The sequence below is a fragment of the Phyllobates terribilis genome, unplaced genomic scaffold (genome assembly GCF_046119375.1).
Source record: "Phyllobates terribilis strain yellow unplaced genomic scaffold, ASM4611937v1 Scaffold_437__1_contigs__length_1545540, whole genome shotgun sequence".
In the NCBI taxonomy this organism is placed as follows: domain Eukaryota; kingdom Metazoa; phylum Chordata; class Amphibia; order Anura; family Dendrobatidae; genus Phyllobates; species Phyllobates terribilis.
Window position 1 is genome coordinate 889402 of NW_027363197.1, and position 26116 is coordinate 915517.

Genomic DNA, 26116 nt, shown 5'->3' on the forward strand with positions numbered 1-26116 from the left:
TGGATTGCTGGTACCATATGACATCGCGGATGGTATTGAGATGCTCCGCAACTCCTCTTCCTGGCACCCCACATACCTGGTCTTCATAAATAACTTTGGATAAAACTTTTTTAAAACGGTTCACTAAAATTTTGGACATCAACTTGTAATCAACATTCAACAGTGTGATTGGTCTCCAGTTTGCCAGATGGGATTTGGCTCCTTTTTTAAAAATCAGGGAGACCAGACCACTTCTCCAAGATATAGGCAGGATATCACACTTAAAAGCTTCTTTGATTACTAAAAACAAGTCGGGTTTTAAAAAATTCCAAAATTCACGATAAAATTCAACAGGCAAACCGTCAGAACCAGGGGTTTTCCCATAGGAAAAACTTTTGATAGCAGCATCTACTTCCGACAAGGTGACTTCAGTGCATAACAATTCTTGGTCTTCGCGGCTCAGACTATTTTTTAATGAATTAAGGGCATCTTCAGTAAAAGACTGGTCTATAGTTTTCTCATTAAAAAGCTGCTGATAAAACTGGTGAGCTTGGTTGAGCATACCTTCAGTTGTAGTTTCACCCTCTAATTCTGTTATCATTTCCTTAGCAGCAACTACTTTTTTAAAAAAAAATCTTGAGCACTTTTCATTTTTCTCCATCACTTCAATTTTTGAGTTATAAATTATTTCCTTACCCTTCGACTCTATACTCTTTTTAATTTCTTTTTTTGTTGCTTCAATTAAATCGTCCATTTCAAGTCCCACATCTCTTAGTTGATAACAGGTCTGCAATTTAGTAATAAGCCTTTTATGCCAAGCGGACTTTTCTCTTGCATTGGCTATGCTGACCTTGATAAAAAAACTTTTTATCTTCATCTTGCTGTATTCCCACCATTCTAGCAGAGTTAAAAATTTTTGTTGTTTTGTTCTTAAATAATTAAAAAACGCTTTAAAATCTGTTCTTACCTTAGGATCTTGTAACAATGTTGTATTTAGCCTCCAAACTCCTCTTGCCTTGACAAGCCCAGGTAATTCTAACTCTGATAGCAACATCTTATGATCTGAAAAAATGTTTGGGATTAAGACAACAGATTTGACATTCACATATTGGGACATGAAAATAAAATCAATACGAGATTTAGAAGAAGAGTTCTCCCAAGTATAACCGGGATCATTACTACGGATCTCTTTCCAGGAGTCTCTAAGAAAAAAATCAGTTAACAAATCCTTTAGTTGTTTCTCTGTTTTGTCTTTTTTAGGAACGGTGGAACTCCCGCTTCTCCCTTCACCAGGCAAGACACAATTGAAATCCCCACAGAACATCAGAGGCGATGAACCAGGTAGGTAATATTGCACATCTTCAAACAACTGATGTCTCTCTTCCTTCACCGGAGAAGCATAAATGTTCAAAAGTCTAAAGTCCACACCTTTAAAACTAATATTTAAGAAAAGAGCACGTCCAGAAGAAATGTCCACAAAAGAGTTGATTTTAAAGTCATGCGACCTAAACAGCACTCCAATGCCAGAGGAACGATTTTCATTATCTCCGGACCAGATAGAGGGCCCATGAGGCCAATCTTTTCTTAAATCTGCATAATTCATATCAAAGTCAATGTTACATTCTTGCAAACAAAAGACATCACAGTCCACTGTTGACAGGTAGGAAAACAAAGCAGCCCTTCTTGTAGAGCCCCTTATACTCCTCACATTGAGCGAGGCTACTTTAATTGATGAGGTCATGATAGGTTAGTTCAGGTCACACTACTGTCAGAATCAGACATAAAGCCCACCGATGTTAACGGGCTCTGCACTTCTGAGTCCGAAAAAGAAATGTTTATAGGGTCTGAAGGCCTTGGCTCCTCAGGAGGGGCAGCGGGAGCCATTGGCTTGTATTGCAGAAGACTTGGTTTTAATGGACACTTCTTGGAAGTCTCCCTGGCCACATTCTCATCAGACCTATCATCTGTTTTCCTTTTCCTACGAGTTTCCAGCTCCATTGCTTCTTCCTCCGAGCTAAATGTCCCGATTTCAGCAGAGGGACTCCCCTCCACCACCATATCACCCGGATCAGAATCAGCAGCCCAGTCCTTAGATGAAGCTTCCCTCCTCTCAGGACGGACAGGTTTCTCAGCTGGAGGTTTCTGCATAGACGTGGGCTTATGCGCAGCAGGAATAGGAGAACTGGCAGGTTTTCCCTGCGCAGCAGGCACTGAAGTGCTTGTGGACCCGCCTACAGGGGGTTGTGTTCGCACAGTAGATACAGGAGCACCGGTGGGACCCCCCTTAGCAGCAGGAGCAGGAGGGTTGGTTGGCTTCCTCTGTGCAGCAGGTGCAGACGTACCACCTGATGTACTAGCAGGCTTGGTCTGTGGAGCAGGTACTGGAGAGCTAGAAGACTGCCCCCGCGCTGTAGACGCACCCGCAGGAGCAGGAACAGCAGAGGGTTGCCTCTGCCCCCCGGGAGCAGATGGAGGCACACGGGCAGGTTGCTTTGCCAGCGTTTCAGCATAGGTTTCCGCCTTTTTCTTCAAAGGACACTCCCGGAAGGAGTGACCTGGGACCCGGCAGATGTTGCACACCATCTCATTGGTACAGTCCATTGTGGCATGTCCATGCTTGTAGCACTTCTTACAGATTGCCACCTCCTCCTTGCAGTTCTCATAAGTGTGACCGAAACACATGCATTTCCGGCAGAAGAGGGGCATGTCCGGGTAGAAGAGGCGCCCCCGCTCCCTACCGATCAGGAAACTTGACGGAGGATGACGCTGACCACCAATGCCATTTGGATCTTCACAAAATTTAACAAAAAATTTATGCTTTCCCGTCCAGAGGTTTTCCTCATTCATGACCTTGTGGGAATACCGCAGTTCTGGGAAATAGTTTTGAAGAAAGCAAATAATATTAACTAAGGGAACATGAGGGTTGCTCATCTGAACCACGAGCGGCTTCTCTCCACCGGAGTAAAGGATGACAAAGGTGAGTCCTTTAAGATCCTCATCTGAAAGGTGCAGGTGAATCTGGCGGAAGAGGTTCTGGCACGCATACTCCGACTCCAGAGTCAAAGTGAAGGAACCGGGGCGATCTTGAAGGGCCAGGATGTCTTCCCTCTTTACTCCTAGGATCTCCAGCAGCACTCTCCTCACGAAAAACTTCAAGGTCATCTTCTCCTTGGATGCATCGTCCACTTCGATCTTGAAAGAGTTCTTGATGCGAAGGTCACCAGCTCTGGCATAGCGCACTGCGGCCGCTACTGCTGATGCCATCTTCAAAAGGTAGATAGGGTCGATCGCCTTCTTGGTTTCTTTGCGTATCTGCCCCCTAAAGCAGCATGAGGCTTAAGACGGCTTTTACACCGCCGATGCCTCAAGGCCAAGGGCACGATTGGCTTAGAATCCTTCTGGCAAGATGTGGTATCTTAGCCAAAAGGCCGAGAAGCGATAACCAGAATTGGTTTCAAACTACGGAGCCACCCAAGGATCCTGAAAAGTCCATTTGTGGAGATGAGCTCCTGGACTCCCGTTAAGAAGACATGTTGTCAACCTCTAGATCCCTTACATGCCTGCACTTTTCGGCTTGCTGCTGCTGCAATCCACGCGTTTTAGATCTGCATAACTCCACCTCTTTAAACACAGCACCTTCACCCCCTGCTGTTCCCACCCGCCTCAACACCGTTGGAAGGGAGGAGAACCAATTAAGGCGGGGGGTGGGGTGGAACGAGCAGCTGTCTACCCTTAGCAGGAGGGCTCCTGATTACATACCTCTCCTGCTGCTGCTGCTGCTGGCTGTCCAGCAGCAGACTGAAGGTGGCTGCTGCTGTGCACAGGTATATAAAGGCTCAGAGCCTATTATGACACGCGCAGCCAGCGTTCCATTGCCACATTCCATCTACTGCAGGCAGGATACCTGGCTGGCTGAATGTCGCTGAGAAGCTCACAGAGACCGCCATAAGCAACAGTTTAACAGAATGCCACAGACTAATCAACCAAACTTTTTGGGTTGGGTTCTCTTTTATAGTCTGCAGGCATTAAATGAAAGAAGTCAGTGTTCCAGCAGAAGGAGACAACGTTTCAGAAAAGGCATTGTAGCAAACCAAAAAAGAAATTTTAAGCGCAGCAGAGTAACCAGCGCACATACCTGTTAGCTCAGGTGAGTTTAAAAGGCTGCTGTTGATAACAAGGGCATTTGCTAAATAGATGGTGTGTGTGCAACAATATACTGAAAGGTCAATTATATTGTGCAGCTTATCTCACCACCTGTAGTTATTTAGGTGAAAGCTCCAAAATGCTTGCCTAATATGTCTGTTTATCCAAAAGGAAGTAAAAAGGGAGAGCTAGAAAGATAGCATTGCATCACATTACATGGCAATGCAATGCACAGTTGCTGAAGTTGAACCAAAATGAGCTTGTAATCTGGCTTCTGCAACTTTGAACATGAAAAATCCAATGAGGAGAAGAAAAGCAAAGCCAAAGAGTCCATCCCAAAATCCGACAAACAAGCAAAATGAACAAAAAACATTGAATTCAATTCTTTCTGATTTTAGAAACTGCATTAAAGAAGGGGTGCACCGGTCCTGGAGATACTGCAATACCAGGTCAATGCGTGGAGTGGACAGAGCAAGCTCTTTTTCCATCTCCCTGTTCTAAAAATCCATTTAATATATGGTCCCCAGATAGGAGACGTATCAGATATTAAACTGATAAGAACAGATACTACACTTGATCTTAGCCAAAAGGCCGAGAAGCGATAACCAGAATTGGTTTCAAACTACGGAGCCACCCAAGGATCCTGAAAAGTCCATTTGTGGAGATGAGCTCCTGGACTCCCGTTAAGAAGACATGTTGTCAACCTCTAGATCCCTTACATGCCTGCACTTTTCGGCTTGCTGCTGCTGCAATCCACGCGTTTTAGATCTGCATAACTCCACCTCTTTAAACACAGCACCTTCACCCCCTGCTGTTCCCACCCGCCTCAACACCGTTGGAAGGGAGGAGAACCAATTAAGGCGGGGGGTGGGGTGGAACGAGCAGCTGTCTACCCTTAGCAGGAGGGCTCCTGATTACATACCTCTCCTGCTGCTGCTGCTGCTGGCTGTCCAGCAGCAGACTGAAGGTGGCTGCTGCTGTGCACAGGTATATAAAGGCTCAGAGCCTATTATGACACGCGCAGCCAGCGTTCCATTGCCACATTCCATCTACTGCAGGCAGGATACCTGGCTGGCTGAATGTCGCTGAGAAGCTCACAGAGACCGCCATAAGCAACAGTTTAACAGAATGCCACAGACTAATCAACCAAACTTTTTGGGTTGGGTTCTCTTTTATAGTCTGCAGGCATTAAATGAAAGAAGTCAGTGTTCCAGCAGAAGGAGACAACGTTTCAGAAAAGGCATTGTAGCAAACCAAAAAAGAAATTTTAAGCGCAGCAGAGTAACCAGCGCACATACCTGTTAGCTCAGGTGAGTTTAAAAGGCTGCTGTTGATAACAAGGGCATTTGCTAAATAGATGGTGTGTGTGCAACAATATACTGAAAGGTCAATTATATTGTGCAGCTTATCTCACCACCTGTAGTTATTTAGGTGAAAGCTCCAAAATGCTTGCCTAATATGTCTGTTTATCCAAAAGGAAGTAAAAAGGGAGAGCTAGAAAGATAGCATTGCATCACATTACATGGCAATGCAATGCACAGTTGCTGAAGTTGAACCAAAATGAGCTTGTAATCTGGCTTCTGCAACTTTGAACATGAAAAATCCAATGAGGAGAAGAAAAGCAAAGCCAAAGAGTCCATCCCAAAATCCGACAAACAAGCAAAATGAACAAAAAACATTGAATTCAATTCTTTCTGATTTTAGAAACTGCATTAAAGAAGGGGTGCACCGGTCCCGGAGATACTGCAATACCAGGTCAATGCGTGGAGTGGACAGAGCAAGCTCTTTTTCCATCTCCCTGTTCTAAAAATCCATTTAATATATGGTCCCCAGATAGGGGACGTATCAGATATTAAACTGATAAGAACAGATACTACACTTGATCTTAGCCAAAAGGCCGAGAAGCGATAACCAGAATTGGTTTCAAACTACGGAGCCACCCAAGGATCCTGAAAAGTCCATTTGTGGAGATGAGCTCCTGGACTCCCGTTAAGAAGACATGTTGTCAACCTCTAGATCCCTTACATGCCTGCACTTTTCGGCTTGCTGCTGCTGCAATCCACGCGTTTTAGATCTGCATAACTCCACCTCTTTAAACACAGCACCTTCACCCCCTGCTGTTCCCACCCGCCTCAACACCGTTGGAAGGGAGGAGAACCAATTAAGGCGGGGGGTGGGGTGGAACGAGCAGCTGTCTACCCTTAGCAGGAGGGCTCCTGATTACATACCTCTCCTGCTGCTGCTGCTGCTGGCTGTCCAGCAGCAGACTGAAGGTGGCTGCTGCTGTGCACAGGTATATAAAGGCTCAGAGCCTATTATGACACGCGCAGCCAGCGTTCCATTGCCACATTCCATCTACTGCAGGCAGGATACCTGGCTGGCTGAATGTCGCTGAGAAGCTCACAGAGACCGCCATAAGCAACAGTTTAACAGAATGCCACAGACTAATCAACCAAACTTTTTGGGTTGGGTTCTCTTTTATAGTCTGCAGGCATTAAATGAAAGAAGTCAGTGTTCCAGCAGAAGGAGACAACGTTTCAGAAAAGGCATTGTAGCAAACCAAAAAAGAAATTTTAAGCGCAGCAGAGTAACCAGCGCACATACCTGTTAGCTCAGGTGAGTTTAAAAGGCTGCTGTTGATAACAAGGGCATTTGCTAAATAGATGGTGTGTGTGCAACAATATACTGAAAGGTCAATTATATTGTGCAGCTTATCTCACCACCTGTAGTTATTTAGGTGAAAGCTCCAAAATGCTTGCCTAATATGTCTGTTTATCCAAAAGGAAGTAAAAAGGGAGAGCTAGAAAGATAGCATTGCATCACATTACATGGCAATGCAATGCACAGTTGCTGAAGTTGAACCAAAATGAGCTTGTAATCTGGCTTCTGCAACTTTGAACATGAAAAATCCAATGAGGAGAAGAAAAGCAAAGCCAAAGAGTCCATCCCAAAATCCGACAAACAAGCAAAATGAACAAAAAACATTGAATTCAATTCTTTCTGATTTTAGAAACTGCATTAAAGAAGGGGTGCACCGGTCCTGGAGATACTGCAATACCAGGTCAATGCGTGGAGTGGACAGAGCAAGCTCTTTTTCCATCTCCCTGTTCTAAAAATCCATTTAATATATGGTCCCCAGATAGGGGACGTATCAGATATTAAACTGATAAGAACAGATACTACACTTGATCTTAGCCAAAAGGCCGAGAAGCGATAACCAGAATTGGTTTCAAACTACGGAGCCACCCAAGGATCCTGAAAAGTCCATTTGTGGAGATGAGCTCCTGGACTCCCGTTAAGAAGACATGTTGTCAACCTCTAGATCCCTTACATGCCTGCACTTTTCGGCTTGCTGCTGCTGCAATCCACGCGTTTTAGATCTGCATAACTCCACCTCTTTAAACACAGCACCTTCACCCCCTGCTGTTCCCACCCGCCTCAACACCGTTGGAAGGGAGGAGAACCAATTAAGGCGGGGGGTGGGGTGGAACGAGCAGCTGTCTACCCTTAGCAGGAGGGCTCCTGATTACATACCTCTCCTGCTGCTGCTGCTGGCTGTCCAGCAGCAGACTGAAGGTGGCTGCTGCTGTGCACAGGTATATAAAGGCTCAGAGCCTATTATGACACGCGCAGCCAGCGTTCCATTGCCACATTCCATCTACTGCAGGCAGGATACCTGGCTGGCTGAATGTCGCTGAGAAGCTCACAGAGACCGCCATAAGCAACAGTTTAACAGAATGCCACAGACTAATCAACCAAACTTTTTGGGTTGGGTTCTCTTTTATAGTCTGCAGGCATTAAATGAAAGAAGTCAGTGTTCCAGCAGAAGGAGACAACGTTTCAGAAAAGGCATTGTAGCAAACCAAAAAAGAAATTTTAAGCGCAGCAGAGTAACCAGCGCACATACCTGTTAGCTCAGGTGAGTTTAAAAGGCTGCTGTTGATAACAAGGGCATTTGCTAAATAGATGGTGTGTGTGCAACAATATACTGAAAGGTCAATTATATTGTGCAGCTTATCTCACCACCTGTAGTTATTTAGGTGAAAGCTCCAAAATGCTTGCCTAATATGTCTGTTTATCCAAAAGGAAGTAAAAAGGGAGAGCTAGAAAGATAGCATTGCATCACATTACATGGCAATGCAATGCACAGTTGCTGAAGTTGAACCAAAATGAGCTTGTAATCTGGCTTCTGCAACTTTGAACATGAAAAATCCAATGAGGAGAAGAAAAGCAAAGCCAAAGAGTCCATCCCAAAATCCGACAAACAAGCAAAATGAACAAAAAACATTGAATTCAATTCTTTCTGATTTTAGAAACTGCATTAAAGAAGGGGTGCACCGGTCCTGGAGATACTGCAATACCAGGTCAATGCGTGGAGTGGACAGAGCAAGCTCTTTTTCCATCTCCCTGTTCTAAAAATCCATTTAATATATGGTCCCCAGATAGGGGACGTATCAGATATTAAACTGATAAGAACAGATACTACACTTGATCTTAGCCAAAAGGCCGAGAAGCGATAACCAGAATTGGTTTCAAACTACGGAGCCACCCAAGGATCCTGAAAAGTCCATTTGTGGAGATGAGCTCCTGGACTCCCGTTAAGAAGACATGTTGTCAACCTCTAGATCCCTTACATGCCTGCACTTTTCGGCTTGCTGCTGCTGCAATCCACGCGTTTTAGATCTGCATAACTCCACCTCTTTAAACACAGCACCTTCACCCCCTGCTGTTCCCACCCGCCTCAACACCGTTGGAAGGGAGGAGAACCAATTAAGGCGGGGGGTGGGGTGGAACGAGCAGCTGTCTACCCTTAGCAGGAGGGCTCCTGATTACATACCTCTCCTGCTGCTGCTGCTGCTGGCTGTCCAGCAGCAGACTGAAGGTGGCTGCTGCTGTGCACAGGTATATAAAGGCTCAGAGCCTATTATGACACGCGCAGCCAGCGTTCCATTGCCACATTCCATCTACTGCAGGCAGGATACCTGGCTGGCTGAATGTCGCTGAGAAGCTCACAGAGACCGCCATAAGCAACAGTTTAACAGAATGCCACAGACTAATCAACCAAACTTTTTGGGTTGGGTTCTCTTTTATAGTCTGCAGGCATTAAATGAAAGAAGTCAGTGTTCCAGCAGAAGGAGACAACGTTTCAGAAAAGGCATTGTAGCAAACCAAAAAAGAAATTTTAAGCGCAGCAGAGTAACCAGCGCACATACCTGTTAGCTCAGGTGAGTTTAAAAGGCTGCTGTTGATAACAAGGGCATTTGCTAAATAGATGGTGTGTGTGCAACAATATACTGAAAGGTCAATTATATTGTGCAGCTTATCTCACCACCTGTAGTTATTTAGGTGAAAGCTCCAAAATGCTTGCCTAATATGTCTGTTTATCCAAAAGGAAGTAAAAAGGGAGAGCTAGAAAGATAGCATTGCATCACATTACATGGCAATGCAATGCACAGTTGCTGAAGTTGAACCAAAATGAGCTTGTAATCTGGCTTCTGCAACTTTGAACATGAAAAATCCAATGAGGAGAAGAAAAGCAAAGCCAAAGAGTCCATCCCAAAATCCGACAAACAAGCAAAATGAACAAAAAACATTGAATTCAATTCTTTCTGATTTTAGAAACTGCATTAAAGAAGGGGTGCACCGGTCCTGGAGATACTGCAATACCAGGTCAATGCGTGGAGTGGACAGAGCAAGCTCTTTTTCCATCTCCCTGTTCTAAAAATCCATTTAATATATGGTCCCCAGATAGGGGACGTATCAGATATTAAACTGATAAGAACAGATACTACACTTGATCTTAGCCAAAAGGCCGAGAAGCGATAACCAGAATTGGTTTCAAACTACGGAGCCACCCAAGGATCCTGAAAAGTCCATTTGTGGAGATGAGCTCCTGGACTCCCGTTAAGAAGACATGTTGTCAACCTCTAGATCCCTTACATGCCTGCACTTTTCGGCTTGCTGCTGCTGCAATCCACGCGTTTTAGATCTGCATAACTCCACCTCTTTAAACACAGCACCTTCACCCCCTGCTGTTCCCACCCGCCTCAACACCGTTGGAAGGGAGGAGAACCAATTAAGGCGGGGGGTGGGGTGGAACGAGCAGCTGTCTACCCTTAGCAGGAGGGCTCCTGATTACATACCTCTCCTGCTGCTGCTGCTGCTGGCTGTCCAGCAGCAGACTGAAGGTGGCTGCTGCTGTGCACAGGTATATAAAGGCTCAGAGCCTATTATGACACGCGCAGCCAGCGTTCCATTGCCACATTCCATCTACTGCAGGCAGGATACCTGGCTGGCTGAATGTCGCTGAGAAGCTCACAGAGACCGCCATAAGCAACAGTTTAACAGAATGCCACAGACTAATCAACCAAACTTTTTGGGTTGGGTTCTCTTTTATAGTCTGCAGGCATTAAATGAAAGAAGTCAGTGTTCCAGCAGAAGGAGACAACGTTTCAGAAAAGGCATTGTAGCAAACCAAAAAAGAAATTTTAAGCGCAGCAGAGTAACCAGCGCACATACCTGTTAGCTCAGGTGAGTTTAAAAGGCTGCTGTTGATAACAAGGGCATTTGCTAAATAGATGGTGTGTGTGCAACAATATACTGAAAGGTCAATTATATTGTGCAGCTTATCTCACCACCTGTAGTTATTTAGGTGAAAGCTCCAAAATGCTTGCCTAATATGTCTGTTTATCCAAAAGGAAGTAAAAAGGGAGAGCTAGAAAGATAGCATTGCATCACATTACATGGCAATGCAATGCACAGTTGCTGAAGTTGAACCAAAATGAGCTTGTAATCTGGCTTCTGCAACTTTGAACATGAAAAATCCAATGAGGAGAAGAAAAGCAAAGCCAAAGAGTCCATCCCAAAATCCGACAAACAAGCAAAATGAACAAAAAACATTGAATTCAATTCTTTCTGATTTTAGAAACTGCATTAAAGAAGGGGTGCACCGGTCCTGGAGATACTGCAATACCAGGTCAATGCGTGGAGTGGACAGAGCAAGCTCTTTTTCCATCTCCCTGTTCTAAAAATCCATTTAATATATGGTCCCCAGATAGGGGACGTATCAGATATTAAACTGATAAGAACAGATACTACACTTGATCTTAGCCAAAAGGCCGAGAAGCGATAACCAGAATTGGTTTCAAACTACGGAGCCACCCAAGGATCCTGAAAAGTCCATTTGTGGAGATGAGCTCCTGGACTCCCGTTAAGAAGACATGTTGTCAACCTCTAGATCCCTTACATGCCTGCACTTTTCGGCTTGCTGCTGCTGCAATCCACGCGTTTTAGATCTGCATAACTCCACCTCTTTAAACACAGCACCTTCACCCCCTGCTGTTCCCACCCGCCTCAACACCGTTGGAAGGGAGGAGAACCAATTAAGGCGGGGGGTGGGGTGGAACGAGCAGCTGTCTACCCTTAGCAGGAGGGCTCCTGATTACATACCTCTCCTGCTGCTGCTGCTGCTGGCTGTCCAGCAGCAGACTGAAGGTGGCTGCTGCTGTGCACAGGTATATAAAGGCTCAGAGCCTATTATGACACGCGCAGCCAGCGTTCCATTGCCACATTCCATCTACTGCAGGCAGGATACCTGGCTGGCTGAATGTCGCTGAGAAGCTCACAGAGACCGCCATAAGCAACAGTTTAACAGAATGCCACAGACTAATCAACCAAACTTTTTGGGTTGGGTTCTCTTTTATAGTCTGCAGGCATTAAATGAAAGAAGTCAGTGTTCCAGCAGAAGGAGACAACGTTTCAGAAAAGGCATTGTAGCAAACCAAAAAAGAAATTTTAAGCGCAGCAGAGTAACCAGCGCACATACCTGTTAGCTCAGGTGAGTTTAAAAGGCTGCTGTTGATAACAAGGGCATTTGCTAAATAGATGGTGTGTGTGCAACAATATACTGAAAGGTCAATTATATTGTGCAGCTTATCTCACCACCTGTAGTTATTTAGGTGAAAGCTCCAAAATGCTTGCCTAATATGTCTGTTTATCCAAAAGGAAGTAAAAAGGGAGAGCTAGAAAGATAGCATTGCATCACATTACATGGCAATGCAATGCACAGTTGCTGAAGTTGAACCAAAATGAGCTTGTAATCTGGCTTCTGCAACTTTGAACATGAAAAATCCAATGAGGAGAAGAAAAGCAAAGCCAAAGAGTCCATCCCAAAATCCGACAAACAAGCAAAATGAACAAAAAACATTGAATTCAATTCTTTCTGATTTTAGAAACTGCATTAAAGAAGGGGTGCACCGGTCCTGGAGATACTGCAATACCAGGTCAATGCGTGGAGTGGACAGAGCAAGCTCTTTTTCCATCTCCCTGTTCTAAAAATCCATTTAATATATGGTCCCCAGATAGGGGACGTATCAGATATTAAACTGATAAGAACAGATACTACACTTGATCTTAGCCAAAAGGCCGAGAAGCGATAACCAGAATTGGTTTCAAACTACGGAGCCACCCAAGGATCCTGAAAAGTCCATTTGTGGAGATGAGCTCCTGGACTCCCGTTAAGAAGACATGTTGTCAACCTCTAGATCCCTTACATGCCTGCACTTTTCGGCTTGCTGCTGCTGCAATCCACGCGTTTTAGATCTGCATAACTCCACCTCTTTAAACACAGCACCTTCACCCCCTGCTGTTCCCACCCGCCTCAACACCGTTGGAAGGGAGGAGAACCAATTAAGGCGGGGGGTGGGGTGGAACGAGCAGCTGTCTACCCTTAGCAGGAGGGCTCCTGATTACATACCTCTCCTGCTGCTGCTGCTGCTGGCTGTGTAGCAGCAGACTGAAGGTGGCTGCTGCTGTGCACAGGTATATAAAGGCTCAGAGCCTATTATGACACGCGCAGCCAGCGTTCCATTGCCACATTCCATCTACTGCAGGCAGGACACCTGGCTGGCTGAATGTCGTAGAGAAGCTCACAGAGACCGCCATAAGCAACAGTTTAACAGAATGCCACAGACTAATCAACCAAACTTTTTGGGTTGGGTTCTCTTTTATAGTCTGCAGGCATTAAATGAAAGAAGTCAGTGTTCCAGCAGAAGGCGACAACGTTTCAGAAAAGGCATTGTAGCAAACCAAAAAAGAAATTTTAAGCGCAGCAGAGTAACCAGCGCACATACCTGTTAGCTCAGGTGAGTTTAAAAGGCTGCTGTTGATAACAAGGGCATTTGCTAAATAGATGGTGTGTGTGCAACAATATACTGAAAGGTCAATTATATTGTGCAGCTTATCTCACCACCTGTAGTTATTTAGGTGAAAGCTCCAAAATGCTTGCCTAATATGTCTGTTTATCCAAAAGGAAGTAAAAAGGGAGAGCTAGAAAGATAGCATTGCATCACATTACATGGCAATGCAATGCACAGTTGCTGAAGTTGAACCAAAATGAGCTTGTAATCTGGCTTCTGCAACTTTGAACATGAAAAATCCAATGAGGAGAAGAAAAGCAAAGCCAAAGAGTCCATCCCAAAATCCGACAAACAAGCAAAATGAACAAAAAACATTGAATTCAATTCTTTCTGATTTTAGAAACTGCATTAAAGAAGGGGTGCACCGGTCCTGGAGATACTACAATACCAGGTCAATGCGTGGAGTGGACAGAGCAAGCTCTTTTTCCATCTCCCTGTTCTAAAAATCCATTTAATATATGGTCCCCAGATAGGGGACGTATCAGATATTAAACTGATAAGAACAGATACTACACTTGATCTTAGCCAAAAGGCCGAGAAGCGATAACCAGAATTGGTTTCAAACTACGGAGCCACCCAAGGATCCTGAAAAGTCCATTTGTGGAGATGAGCTCCTGGACTCCCGTTAAGAAGACATGTTGTCAACCTCTAGATCCCTTACATGCCTGCACTTTTCGGCTTGCTGCTGCTGCAATCCACGCGTTTTAGATCTGCATAACTCCACCTCTTTAAACACAGCACCTTCACCCCCTGCTGTTCCCACCCGCCTCAACACCGTTGGAAGGGAGGAGAACCAATTAAGGCGGGGGGTGGGGTGGAACGAGCAGCTGTCTACCCTTAGCAGGAGGGCTCCTGATTACATACCTCTCCTGCTGCTGCTGCTGCTGGCTGTCCAGCAGCAGACTGAAGGTGGCTGCTGCTGTGCACAGGTATATAAAGGCTCAGAGCCTATTATGACACGCGCAGCCAGCGTTCCATTGCCACATTCCATCTACTGCACGCAGGATACCTGGCTGGCTGAATGTCGCTGAGAAGCTCACAGAGACCGCCATAAGCAACAGTTTAACAGAATGCCACAGACTAATCAACCAAACTTTTTGGGTTGGGTTCTCTTTTATAGTCTGCAGGCATTAAATGAAAGAAGTCAGTGTTCCAGCAGAAGGAGACAACGTTTCAGAAAAGGCATTGTAGCAAACCAAAAAAGAAATTTTAAGCGCAGCAGAGTAACCAGCGCACATACCTGTTAGCTCAGGTGAGTTTAAAAGGCTGCTGTTGATAACAAGGGCATTTGCTAAATAGATGGTGTGTGTGCAACAATATACTGAAGGGTCAATTATATTGTGCAGCTTATCTCACCACCTGTAGTTATTTAGGTGAAAGCTCCAAAATGCTTGCCTAATATGTCTGTTTATCCAAAAGGAAGTAAAAAGGGAGAGCTAGAAAGATAGCATTGCATCACATTACATGGCAATGCAATGCACAGTTGCTGAAGTTGAACCAAAATGAGCTTGTAATCTGGCTTCTGCAACTTTGAACATGAAAAATCCAATGAGGAGAAGAAAAGCAAAGCCAAAGAGTCCATCCCAAAATCCGACAAACAAGCAAAATGAACAAAAAACATTGAATTCAATTCTTTCTGATTTTAGAAACTGCATTAAAGAAGGGGTGCACCGGTCCTGGAGATACTGCAATACCAGGTCAATGCGTGGAGTGGACAGAGCAAGCTCTTTTTCCATCTCCCTGTTCTAAAAATCCATTTAATATATGGTCCCCAGATAGGGGACGTATCAGATATTAAACTGATAAGAACAGATACTACACTTGATCTTAGCCAAAAGGCCGAGAAGCGATAACCAGAATTGGTTTCAAACTACGGAGCCACCCAAGGATCCTGAAAAGTCCATTTGTGGAGATGAGCTCCTGGACTCCCGTTAAGAAGACATGTTGTCAACCTCTAGATCCCTTACATGCCTGCACTTTTCGGCTTGCTGCTGCTGCAATCCACGCGTTTTAGATCTGCATAACTCCACCTCTTTAAACACAGCACCTTCACCCCCTGCTGTTCCCACCCGCCTCAACACCGTTGGAAGGGAGGAGAACCAATTAAGGCGGGGGGTGGGGTGGAACGAGCAGCTGTCTACCCTTAGCAGGAGGGCTCCTGATTACATACCTCTCCTGCTGCTGCTGCTGCTGGCTGTCCAGCAGCAGACTGAAGGTGGCTGCTGCTGTGCACAGGTATATAAAGGCTCAGAGCCTATTATGACACGCGCAGCCAGCGTTCCATTGCCACATTCCATCTACTGCAGGCAGGATACCTGGCTGGCTGAATGTCGCTGAGAAGCTCACAGAGACCGCCATAAGCAACAGCTTAACAGAATGCCACAGACTAATCAACCAAACTTTTTGGGTTGGGTTCTCTTTTATAGTCTGCAGGCATTAAATGAAAGAAGTCAGTGTTCCAGCAGAAGGAGACAACGTTTCAGAAAAGGCATTGTAGCAAACCAAAAAAGAAATTTTAAGCGCAGCAGAGTAACCAGCGCACATACCTGTTAGCTCAGGTGAGTTTAAAAGGCTGCTGTTGATAACAAGGGCATTTGCTAAATAGATGGTGTGTGTGCAACAATATACTGAAAGGTCAATTATATTGTGCAGCTTATCTCACCACCTGTAGTTATTTAGGTGAAAGCTCCAAAATGCTTGCCTAATATGTCTGTTTATCCAAAAGGAAGTAAAAAGGGAGAGCTAGAAAGATAGCATTGCATCACATTACATGGCAATGCAATGCACAGTTGCTGAAGTTGAACCAAAATGAGCTTGTAATCTGGCTTCTGCAACTTTGAACATGAAAAATCCAATGAGGAGAAGAAAAGCAAAGCCAAAGAGTCCATCCCAAAATCCGACAAACAAGCAAAATGAACAAAAAACATTGAATTCAATTCTTTCTGATTTTAGAAACTGCATTAAAGAAGGGGTGCACCGGTCCTGGAGATACTGCAATACCAGGTCAATGCGTGGAGTGCACAGAGCAAGCTCTTTTTCCATCTCCCTGTTCTAAAAATCCATTTAATATATGGTCCCCAGATAGGGGACGTATCAGATATTAAACTGATAAGAACAGTTACTACACTTGATCTTAGCCAAAAGGCCGAGAAGCGATAACCAGAATTGGTTTCAAACTACGGAGCCACCCAAGGATCCTGAAAAGTCCATTTGTGGAGATGAGCTCCTGGACTCCCGTTAAGAAGACATGTTGTCAACCTCTAGATCCCTTACATGCCTGCACTTTTCGGCTTGCTGCTGCTGCAATCCACGCGTTTTAGATCTGCATAACTCCACCTCTTTAAACACAGCACCTTCACCCCCTGCTGTTCCCACCCGCCTCAACACCGTTGGAAGGGAGGAGAACCAATTAAGGCGGGGGGTGGGGTGGAACGAGCAGCTGTCTACCCTTAGCAGGAGGGCTCCTGATTACATACCTCTCTTGCTGCTGCTGCTGCTGGCTGTCCAGCAGCAGACTGAAGGTGGCTGCTGCTGTGCACAGGTATATAAAGGCTCAGAGCCTATTATGACACGCGCAGCCAGCGTTCCATTGCCACATTCCATCTACTGCAGGCAGGATACCTGGCTGGGTGAATGTCGCTGAGAAGCTCACAGAGACCGCCATAAGCAACAGTTTAACAGAATGCCACAGACTAATCAACCAAACTTTTTGGGTTGGGTTCTCTTTTATAGTCTGCAGGCATTAAATGAAAGAAGTCAGTGTTCCAGCAGAAGGAGACAACGTTTCAGAAAAGGCATTGTAGCAAACCAAAAAAGAAATTTTAAGCGCAGCAGAGTAACCAGTGCACATACCTGTTAGCTCAGGTGAGTTTAAAAGGCTGCTGTTGATAACAAGGGCATTTGCTAAATAGATGGTGTGTGTGCAACAATATACTGAAAGGTCAATTATATTGTGCAGCTTATCTCACCACCTGTAGTTATTTAGGTGAAAGCTCCAAAATGCTTGCCTAATATGTCTGTTTATCCAAAAGGAAGTAAAAAGGGAGAGCTAGAAAGATAGCATTGCATCACATTACATGGCAATGCAATGCACAGTTGCTGAAGTTGAACCAAAATGAGCTTGTAATCTGGCTTCTGCAACTTTGAACATGAAAAATCCAATGAGGAGAAGAAAAGCAAAGCCAAAGAGTCCATCCCAAAATCCGACAAACAAGCAAAATGAACAAAAAACATTGAATTCAATTCTTTCTGATTTTAGAAACTGCATTAAAGAAGGGGTGCACCGGTCCTGGAGATACTGCAATACCAGGTCAATGCGTGGAGTGGACAGAGCAAGCTCTTTTTCCATCTCCCTGTTCTAAAAATCCATTTAATATATGGTCCCCAGATAGGGGACGTATCAGATATTAAACTGATAAGAACAGATTTTTTCTTTTTTTGAAAGCCCGAATTCGTGTACAAAACCCGAGTGCGCTTAAAAAAGTGACAAGTGCCACAAAAAAAGTGCACTAGGATGCTGGTCTTCTTGAAACCCTCTCCAAAAGGAGAAGGGTCCCCCAAACCATTCCCCGTCCCTCCGAGCCAAAAGGCCACAGCGAGGAACAGGGACAAAAAGCCACCTCCAGCCGAAGCCAGAGGCGACCCAATCTTACCCCCAGCACCTGCCCGAGTTCTCACCCGAGCAAGGCACTGGGAGCCAAAGACTGTGCTCCCCTCCCGGAAGAGGGGAGCCAACAATGCTCTCCTCCCGAAAGAGGAGAGCCAGGGGGGTTCAGGGGGGAGCGGAACCTGATGGCCACACACTCCCCCCCTAGACCTGCCAAGAGAGGAACCCGTAAGGGAACCGCATCCCGACAAAATCCTAGTAGGACGTGACACACGTGAATAAGTGGACACACAGTGACAAAGAAATTAAATAAATAGTGAAGGTTTCACAGTATAATACTGCCCGGACCTTCGACCGGGAATTGAAAAATTCCCCATCCTAAGGCCAGAAGGCCCGGAATAAGGGTGTGTGCGAAGAAAGAAAATTTGAAGTGCTTGTGCAAATGTGCCATAAACTCAAGTGGGGTTCCCAATCCCAGTGAGTTAAGGCACCCCAGGGTCACCGCTCCTGGGGCACTTCACACTTCGGGCTTTCGATCTTCCCCGGCCCAATGGCGTCGATCCTGGGGGGCCATGCTTTCCACCAGATGACTATATTAGCCACCTGGCGTACTAACAAGCGCCTAAACCCCAGTGTGCATAATGTATCAATCTACTAGGGCGGCCAACATCCAAAACCACCTTTTCGAAAGATACTACACTTGATCTTAGCCAAAAGGCCGAGAAGCGATAACCAGAATTGGTTTCAAACTACGGAGCCACCCAAGGATCCTGAAAAGTCCATTTGTGGAGATGAGCTCCTGGACTCCCGTTAAGAAGACATGTTGTCAACCTCTAGATCCCTTACATGCCTGCACTTTTCGGCTTGCTGCTGCTGCAATCCACGCGTTTTAGATCTGCATAACTCCACCTCTTTAAACACAGCACCTTCACCCCCTGCTGTTCCCACCCGCCTCAACACCGTTGGAAGGGAGGAGAACCAATTAAGGCGGGGGGTGGGGTGGAACGAGCAGCTGTCTACCCTTAGCAGGAGGGCTCCTGATTACATACCTCTCCTGCTGCTGCTGCTGCTGGCTGTCCAGCAGCAGACTGAAGGTGGCTGCTGCTGTGCACAGGTATATAAAGGCTCAGAGCCTATTATGACACGCGCAGCCAGCGTTCCATTGCCACATTCCATCTACTGCAGGCAGGATACCTGGCTGGCTGAATGTCGCTGAGAAGCTCACAGAGACCGCCATAAGCAACAGTTTAACAGAATGCCACAGACTAATCAACCAAACTTTTTGGGTTGGGTTCTCTTTTATAGTCTGCAGGCATTAAATGAAAGAAGTCAGTGTTCCAGCAGAAGGAGACAACGTTTCAGAAAAGGCATTGTAGCAAACCAAAAAAGAAATTTTAAGCGCAGCAGAGTAACCAGCGCACATACCTGTTAGCTCAGGTGAGTTTAAAAGGCTGCTGTTGATAACAAGGGCATTTGCTAAATAGATGGTGTGTGTGCAACAATATACTGAAAGGTCAATTATATTGTGCAGCTTATCTCACCACCTGTAGTTATTTAGGTGAAAGCTCCAAAATGCTTGCCTAATATGTCTGTTTATCCAAAAGGAAGTAAAAAGGGAGAGCTAGAAAGATAGCATTGCATCACATTACATGGCAATGCAATGCACAGTTGCTGAAGTTGAACCAAAATGAGCTTGTAATCTGGCTTCTGCAACTTTGAACATGAAAAATCCAATGAGGAGAAGAAAAGCAAAGCCAAAGAGTCCATCCCAAAATCCGACAAACAAGTAAAATGAACAAAAAACATTGAATTCAATTCTTTCTGATTTTAGAAACTGCATTAAAGAAGGGGTGCACCGGTCCTGGAGATACTGCAATACCAGGTCAATGCGTGGAGTGGACAGAGCAAGCTCTTTTTCCATCTCCCTGTTCTAAAAATCCATTTAATATATGGTCCCCAGATAGGGGACGTATCAGATATTAAACTGATAAGAACAGATACTACACTTGATCTTAGCCAAAAGGCCGAGAAGCGATAACCAGAATTGGTTTCAAACTACGGAGCCACCCAAGGATCCTGAAAAGTCCATTTGTGGAGATGAGCTCCTGGACTCCCGTTAAGAAGACATGTTGTCAACCTCTAGATCCCTTACATGCCTGCACTTTTCGGCTTGCTGCTGCTGCAATCCACGCGTTTTAGATCTGCATAACTCCACCTCTTTAAACACAGCACCTTCACCCCCTGCTGTTCCCACCCGCCTCAACACCATTGGAAGGGAGGAGAACCAATTAAGGCGGGGGGTGGGGTGGAACGAGCAGCTGTCTACCCTTAGCAGGAGGGCTCCTGATTACATACCTCTCCTGCTGCTGCTGCTGCTGGCTGTCCAGCAGCAGACTGAAGGTGGCTGCTGCTGTGCACAGGTATATAAAGGCTCAGAGCCTATTATGACACGCGCAGCCAGCGTTCCATTGCCACATTCCATCTACTGCAGGCAGGATACCTGGCTGGCTGAATGTCGCTGAGAAGCTCACAGAGACCGCCATAAGCAACAGTTTAACAGAATGCCACAGACTAATCAACCAAACTTTTTGGGTTGGGTTCTCTTTTATAGTCTGCAGGCATTAAATGAAAGAAGTCAGTGTTCCAGCAGAAGGAGACAACGTTTCAGAAAAGGCATTGTAGCAAACCAAAAAAGAAATTTTAAGCGCAGCAGAGTAACCAGCGCACATACCTGTTAGCTCAGGTGAGTTTAAAAGGCTGCTGTTGATAACAAGGGCATTTGCTAAATAGATGGTGTGTGTGCAACAATATACTGAAAGGTCAATTATATTGTGCAGCTTATCTCACCACCTGTAGTTATTTAGGTGAAAGCTCCAAAATGCTTGCCTAATATGTCTGTTTATCCAAAAGGAAGTAAAAAGGGAGAGCTAGAAAGATAGCATTGCATCACATTACATGGCAATGCAATGCACAGTTGCTGAAGTTGAACCAAAATGAGCTTGTAATCTGGCTTCTGCAACTTTGAACATGAAAAATCCAATGAGGAGAAGAAAAGCAAAGCCAAAGAGTCCATCCCAAAATCCGACAAACAAGCAAAATGAACAAAAAACATTGAATTCAATTCTTTCTGATTTTAGAAACTGCATTAAAGAAGGGGTGCACCGGTCCTGGAGATACTGCAATACCAGGTCAATGCGTGGAGTGGACAGAGCAAGCTCTTTTTCCATCTCCCTGTTCTAAAAATCCATTTAATATATGGTCCCCAGATAGGGGACGTATCAGATATTAAACTGATAAGAACAGATACTACACTTGATCTTAGCCAAAAGGCCGAGAAGCGATAACCAGAATTGGTTTCAAACTACGGAGCCACCCAAGGATCCTGAAAAGTCCATTTGTGGAGATGAGCTCCTGGACTCCCGTTAAGAAGACATGTTGTCAACCTCTAGATCCCTTACATGCCTGCACTTTTCGGCTTGCTGCTGCTGCAATCCACGCGTTTTAGATCTGCATAACTCCACCTCTTTAAACACAGCACCTTCACCCCCTGCTGTTCCCACCCGCCTCAACACCGTTGGAAGGGAGAAGAACCAATTAAGGCGGGGGGTGGGGTGGAACGAGCAGCTGTCTACCCTTAGCAGGAGGGCTCCTGATTACATACCTCTCCTGCTGCTGCTGCTGCTGGCTGTCCTGCAGCAGACTGAAGGTGGCTGCTGCTGTGCACAGGTATATAAAGGCTCAGAGCCTATTATGACACGCGCAGCCAGCGTTCCATTGCCACATTCCATCTACTGCAGGCAGGATACCTGGCTGGCTGAATGTCGCTGAGAAGCTCACAGAGACCGCCATAAGCAACAGTTTAACAGAATGCCACAGACTAATCAACCAAACTTTTTGGGTTGGGTTCTCTTTTATAGTCTGCAGGCATTAAATGAAAGAAGTCAGTGTTCCAGCAGAAGGAGACAACGTTTCAGAAAAGGCATTGTAGCAAACCAAAAAAGAAATTTTAAGCGCAGCAGAGTAACCAGCGCACATACCTGTTAGCTCAGGTGAGTTTAAAAGGCTGCTGTTGATAACAAGGGCATTTGCTAAATAGATGGTGTGTGTGCAACAATATACTGAAAGGTCAATTATATTGTGCAGCTTATCTCACCACCTGTAGTTATTTAGGTGAAAGCTCCAAAATGCTTGCCTAATATGTCTGTTTATCCAAAAGGAAGTAAAAAGGGAGAGCTAGAAAGATAGCATTGCATCACATTACATGGCAATGCAATGCACAGTTGCTGAAGTTGAACCAAAATGAGCTTGTAATCTGGCTTCTGCAACTTTGAACATGAAAAATCCAATGAGGAGAAGAAAAGCAAAGCCAAAGAGTCCATCCCCAAATCCGACAAACAAGCAAAATGAACAAAAAACATTGAATTCAATTCTTTCTGATTTTAGAAACTGCATTAAAGAAGGGGTGCACCGGTCCTGGAGATACTGCAATACCAGGTCAATGCGTGGAGTGGACAGAGCAAGCTCTTTTTCCATCTCCCTGTTCTAAAAATCCATTTAATATATGGTCCCCAGATAGGGGACGTATCAGATATTAAACTGATAAGAACAGATACTACACTTGATCTTAGCCAAAAGGCCGAGAAGCGATAACCAGAATTGGTTTCAAACTACGGAGCCACCCAAGGATCCTGAAAAGTCCATTTGTGGAGATGAGCTCCTGGACTCCCGTTAAGAAGACATGTTGTCAACCTCTAGATCCCTTACATGCCTGCACTTTTCGGCTTGCTGCTGCTGCAATCCACGCGTTTTAGATCTGCATAACTCCACCTCTTTAAACACAGCACCTTCACCCCCTGCTGTTCCCACCCGCCTCAACACCGTTGGAAGGGAGGAGAACCAATTAAGGCGGGGGGTGGGGTGGAACGAGCAGCTGTCTACCCTTAGCAGGAGGGCTCCTGATTACATACCTCTCCTGCTGCTGCTGCTGCTGGCTGTCCAGCAGCAGACTGAAGGTGGCTGCTGCTGTGCACAGGTATATAAAGGCTCAGAGCCTATTATGACACGCGCAGCCAGCGTTCCATTGCCACATTCCATCTACTGCAGGCAGGATACCTGGCTGGCTGAATGTCGCTGAGAAGCTCACAGAGACCGCCATAAGCAACAGTTTAACAGAATGCCACAGACTAATCAACCAAACTTTTTGGGTTGGGTTCTCTTTTATAGTCTGCAGGCATTAAATGAAAGAAGTCAGTGTTCCAGCAGAAGGAGACAACGTTTCAGAAAAGGCATTGTAGCAAACCAAAAAAGAAATTTTAAGCGCAGCAGAGTAACCAGCGCACATACCTGTTAGCTCAGGTGAGTTTAAAAGGCTGCTGTTGATAACAAGGGTATTTGCTAAATAGATGGTGTGTGTGCAACAATATACTGAAAGGTCAATTATATTGTGCAGCTTATCTCACCACCTGTAGTTATTTAGGTGAAAGCTCCAAAATGCTTGCCTAATATGTCTGTTTATCCAAAAGGAAGTAAAAAGGGAGAGCTAGAAAGATAGCATTGCATCACATTACATGGCAATGCAATGCACAGTTGCTGAAGTTGAACCAAAATGAGCTTGTAATCTGGCTTCTGCAACTTTGAACATGAAAAATCCAATGAGGAGAAGAAAAGCAAAGCCAAAGAGTCCATCCCAAAATCCGACAAACAAGCAAAATGAACAAAAAACATTGAATTCAATTCTTTCTGATTTTAGAAACTGCATTAAAGAAGGGGTGCACCGGTCCTGGAGATACTGCAATACCAGGTCAATGCGTGGAGTGGACAGAGCAAGCTCTTTTTCCATCTCCCTGTTCTAAAAATCCATTTAATATATGGTCCCCAGATAGGGGACGTATCAGATATTAAACTGATAAGAACAGATACTACACTTGATCTTAGCCAAAAGGCCGAGAAGCGATAACCAGAATTGGTTTCAAACTACGGAGCCACCCAAGGATCCTGAAAAGTCCATTTGTGGAGATGAGCTCCTGGACTCCCGTTAAGAAGACATGTTGTCAACCTCTAGATCCCTTACATGCCTGCACTTTTCGGCTTGCTGCTGCTGCAATCCACGCGTTTTAGATCTGCATAACTCCACCTCTTTAAACACAGCACCTTCACCCCCTGCTGTTCCCACCCGCCTCAACACCGTTGGAAGGGAGGAGAACCAATTAAGGCGGGGGGTGGGGTGGAACGAGCAGCTGTCTACCCTTAGCAGGAGGGCTCCTGATTACATACCTCTCCTGCTGTTGCTGCTGCTGGCTGTCCAGCAGCAGACTGAAGGTGGCTGCTGCTGTGCACAGGTATATAAAGGCTCAGAGCCTATTATGACACGCGCAGCCAGCGTTCCATTGCCACATTCCATCTACTGCAGGCAGGATACCTGGCTGGCTGAATGTCGCTGAGAAGCTCACAGAGACCGCCATAAGCAACAGTTTAACAGAATGCCACAGACTAATCAACCAAACTTTTTGGGTTGGGTTCTCTTTTATAGTCTGCAGGCATTAAATGAAAGAAGTCAGTGTTCCAGCAGAAGGAGACAACGTTTCAGAAAAGGCATTGTAGCAAACCAAAAAAGAAATTTTAAGCGCAGCAGAGTAACCAGCGCACATACCTGTTAGCTCAGGTGAGTTTAAAAGGCTGCTGTTGATAACAAGGGCATTTGCTAAATAGATGGTGTGTGTGCAACAATATACTGAAAGGTCAATTATATTGTGCAGCTTATCTCACCACCTGTAGTTATTTAGGTGAAAGCTCCAAAATGCTTGCCTAATATGTCTGTTTATCCAAAAGGAAGTAAAAAGGGAGAGCTAGAAAGATAGCATCGCATCACATTACATGGCAATGCAATGCACAGTTGCTGAAGTTGAACCAAAATGAGCTTGTAATCTGGCTTCTGCAACTTTGAACATGAAAAATCCAATGAGGAGAAGAAAAGCAAAGCCAAAGAGTCCATCCCAAAATCCGACAAACAAGCAAAATGAACAAAAAACATTGAATTCAATTCTTTCTGATTTTAGAAACTGCATTAAAGAAGGGGTGCACCGGTCCTGGAGATACTGCAATACCAGGTCAATGCGTGGAGTGGACAGAGCAAGCTCTTTTTCCATCTCCCTGTTCTAAAAATCCATTTAATATATGGTCCCCAGATAGGGGACGTATCAGATATTAAACTGATAAGAACAGATTTTGCGTTTATATTTAAAATATCGTAGTCTTTATCTTTTCTTCAGAGCTTTAAAATAACATCTTCCATAGGTGATAGTTCCATATACTCAGGGCTCTTTTCTTTCCAAACTTCTTCATATCCATTAGGTAGTACATATAAATTTCACTTAATGCCAGTCTTATACAATCCTTGACTTCTATATAGTCTCTTTTAAACAACAATATGTTTCTGGTCTTCCATAGAGCACTTTTAACACAACTCAAAGTGCACCATAAAACTCTCTCTTTTTCTTTCGTCATGTTTGGTAAAATCCCATATAAAACCACTTCATGGCTTAAAAAATTAAGACCAGATAAAAATTTTAAAAGCTCACCACAGTCTTTCCACACTTGCTGTGCAAAATCACAATTCCAAATAAGGTGCATAGTAGTCTCATCATTATTGCACTGATGCCTCGGGCAGGTTTGTATAGTGCTCAGTCTTCTTTTATACTGGAAATCACGAGTCGGTAAACATTCCTGCACAATCATCCAAGCTAAGTCTTTATGTTGATTCATCAGGTAAGGTGCATTTGTTAAATTCCATATTTTAGTGACTCTGCTATATGAATAATGGCTTATGGGCGTCAAAGTTTCTTTCTTTTTTAATTGCTGCAGCAGCTTCCTTGCATTCTTCAATGTCTCCATCTCAAAAGAATCTAGGCCATATAATCTGATAACTTTCTCCAGGATGGCATATTGTTGTGGAGGTGATAACAACACTGGGCTTGTTAAAGAAATGGATATCCACTTTCGCCTCCTAAAAATGTGGCCAGCTGCATATCTTAAAAAATGTGCCCAAGGGCTTGAAGCAAACATATATTTAAAACAGAGGCTAAAAAACTTGGAGTATAAAAACAGTTTGACGTTGGGAACATCCTTACCACCAAGGTGGTGCATCTTGTACATTGTTTCTCTCTTCACCTTTTCGAACTTAGAGTTCCACACA

At 44.8% G+C, this 26116-nt stretch overlaps 14 non-coding genes and 3 pseudogenes across 14 annotated transcripts; all 17 read right to left on the reverse strand.

Moving 5' to 3' along the window:
* Positions 1-4534: 4534 nt before the first annotated feature.
* Positions 4535-4725, reverse strand: LOC141228226 (U2 spliceosomal RNA). Its single transcript, XR_012295145.1, has one exon. It is a non-coding gene; the product is annotated as a U2 spliceosomal RNA (small nuclear RNA).
* Positions 4726-5840: 1115 nt separating this feature from the next.
* LOC141228209 (U2 spliceosomal RNA) lies at positions 5841-6031 on the reverse strand. The gene has a single exon (XR_012295128.1). It is a non-coding gene; the product is annotated as a U2 spliceosomal RNA (small nuclear RNA).
* A 1115-nt stretch (positions 6032-7146) lies between these two features.
* On the reverse strand, positions 7147-7337 carry LOC141228843 (U2 spliceosomal RNA). Its single transcript, XR_012295641.1, has one exon. It is a non-coding gene; the product is annotated as a U2 spliceosomal RNA (small nuclear RNA).
* Positions 7338-8449: 1112 nt separating this feature from the next.
* On the reverse strand, positions 8450-8640 carry LOC141228845 (U2 spliceosomal RNA). The gene has a single exon (XR_012295643.1). It is a non-coding gene; the product is annotated as a U2 spliceosomal RNA (small nuclear RNA).
* Positions 8641-9755: 1115 nt separating this feature from the next.
* Positions 9756-9946, reverse strand: LOC141228846 (U2 spliceosomal RNA). The gene has a single exon (XR_012295644.1). It is a non-coding gene; the product is annotated as a U2 spliceosomal RNA (small nuclear RNA).
* Positions 9947-11061: 1115 nt separating this feature from the next.
* LOC141228847 (U2 spliceosomal RNA) lies at positions 11062-11252 on the reverse strand. Its single transcript, XR_012295645.1, has one exon. It is a non-coding gene; the product is annotated as a U2 spliceosomal RNA (small nuclear RNA).
* A 1115-nt stretch (positions 11253-12367) lies between these two features.
* LOC141228848 (U2 spliceosomal RNA) lies at positions 12368-12558 on the reverse strand. The gene has a single exon (XR_012295646.1). It is a non-coding gene; the product is annotated as a U2 spliceosomal RNA (small nuclear RNA).
* A 1115-nt stretch (positions 12559-13673) lies between these two features.
* On the reverse strand, positions 13674-13864 carry LOC141228225 (U2 spliceosomal RNA). Its single transcript, XR_012295144.1, has one exon. It is a non-coding gene; the product is annotated as a U2 spliceosomal RNA (small nuclear RNA).
* Positions 13865-14979: 1115 nt separating this feature from the next.
* On the reverse strand, positions 14980-15170 carry LOC141228849 (U2 spliceosomal RNA). The gene has a single exon (XR_012295647.1). It is a non-coding gene; the product is annotated as a U2 spliceosomal RNA (small nuclear RNA).
* A 1115-nt stretch (positions 15171-16285) lies between these two features.
* LOC141228311 (U2 spliceosomal RNA) lies at positions 16286-16476 on the reverse strand. Its single transcript, XR_012295226.1, has one exon. It is a non-coding gene; the product is annotated as a U2 spliceosomal RNA (small nuclear RNA).
* A 1115-nt stretch (positions 16477-17591) lies between these two features.
* Positions 17592-17767, reverse strand: LOC141228446 (U2 spliceosomal RNA; annotated as a pseudogene).
* Positions 17768-18563: 796 nt separating this feature from the next.
* On the reverse strand, positions 18564-18655 carry LOC141228499 (U2 spliceosomal RNA; annotated as a pseudogene).
* Positions 18656-19770: 1115 nt separating this feature from the next.
* LOC141228851 (U2 spliceosomal RNA) lies at positions 19771-19961 on the reverse strand. The gene has a single exon (XR_012295648.1). It is a non-coding gene; the product is annotated as a U2 spliceosomal RNA (small nuclear RNA).
* Positions 19962-21076: 1115 nt separating this feature from the next.
* Positions 21077-21267, reverse strand: LOC141228852 (U2 spliceosomal RNA). Its single transcript, XR_012295649.1, has one exon. It is a non-coding gene; the product is annotated as a U2 spliceosomal RNA (small nuclear RNA).
* A 1115-nt stretch (positions 21268-22382) lies between these two features.
* On the reverse strand, positions 22383-22573 carry LOC141228853 (U2 spliceosomal RNA). Its single transcript, XR_012295650.1, has one exon. It is a non-coding gene; the product is annotated as a U2 spliceosomal RNA (small nuclear RNA).
* A 1115-nt stretch (positions 22574-23688) lies between these two features.
* LOC141228854 (U2 spliceosomal RNA) lies at positions 23689-23879 on the reverse strand. Its single transcript, XR_012295651.1, has one exon. It is a non-coding gene; the product is annotated as a U2 spliceosomal RNA (small nuclear RNA).
* Positions 23880-24994: 1115 nt separating this feature from the next.
* On the reverse strand, positions 24995-25170 carry LOC141228376 (U2 spliceosomal RNA; annotated as a pseudogene).
* Between the last annotated feature and the right edge of the window lie 946 nt (positions 25171-26116).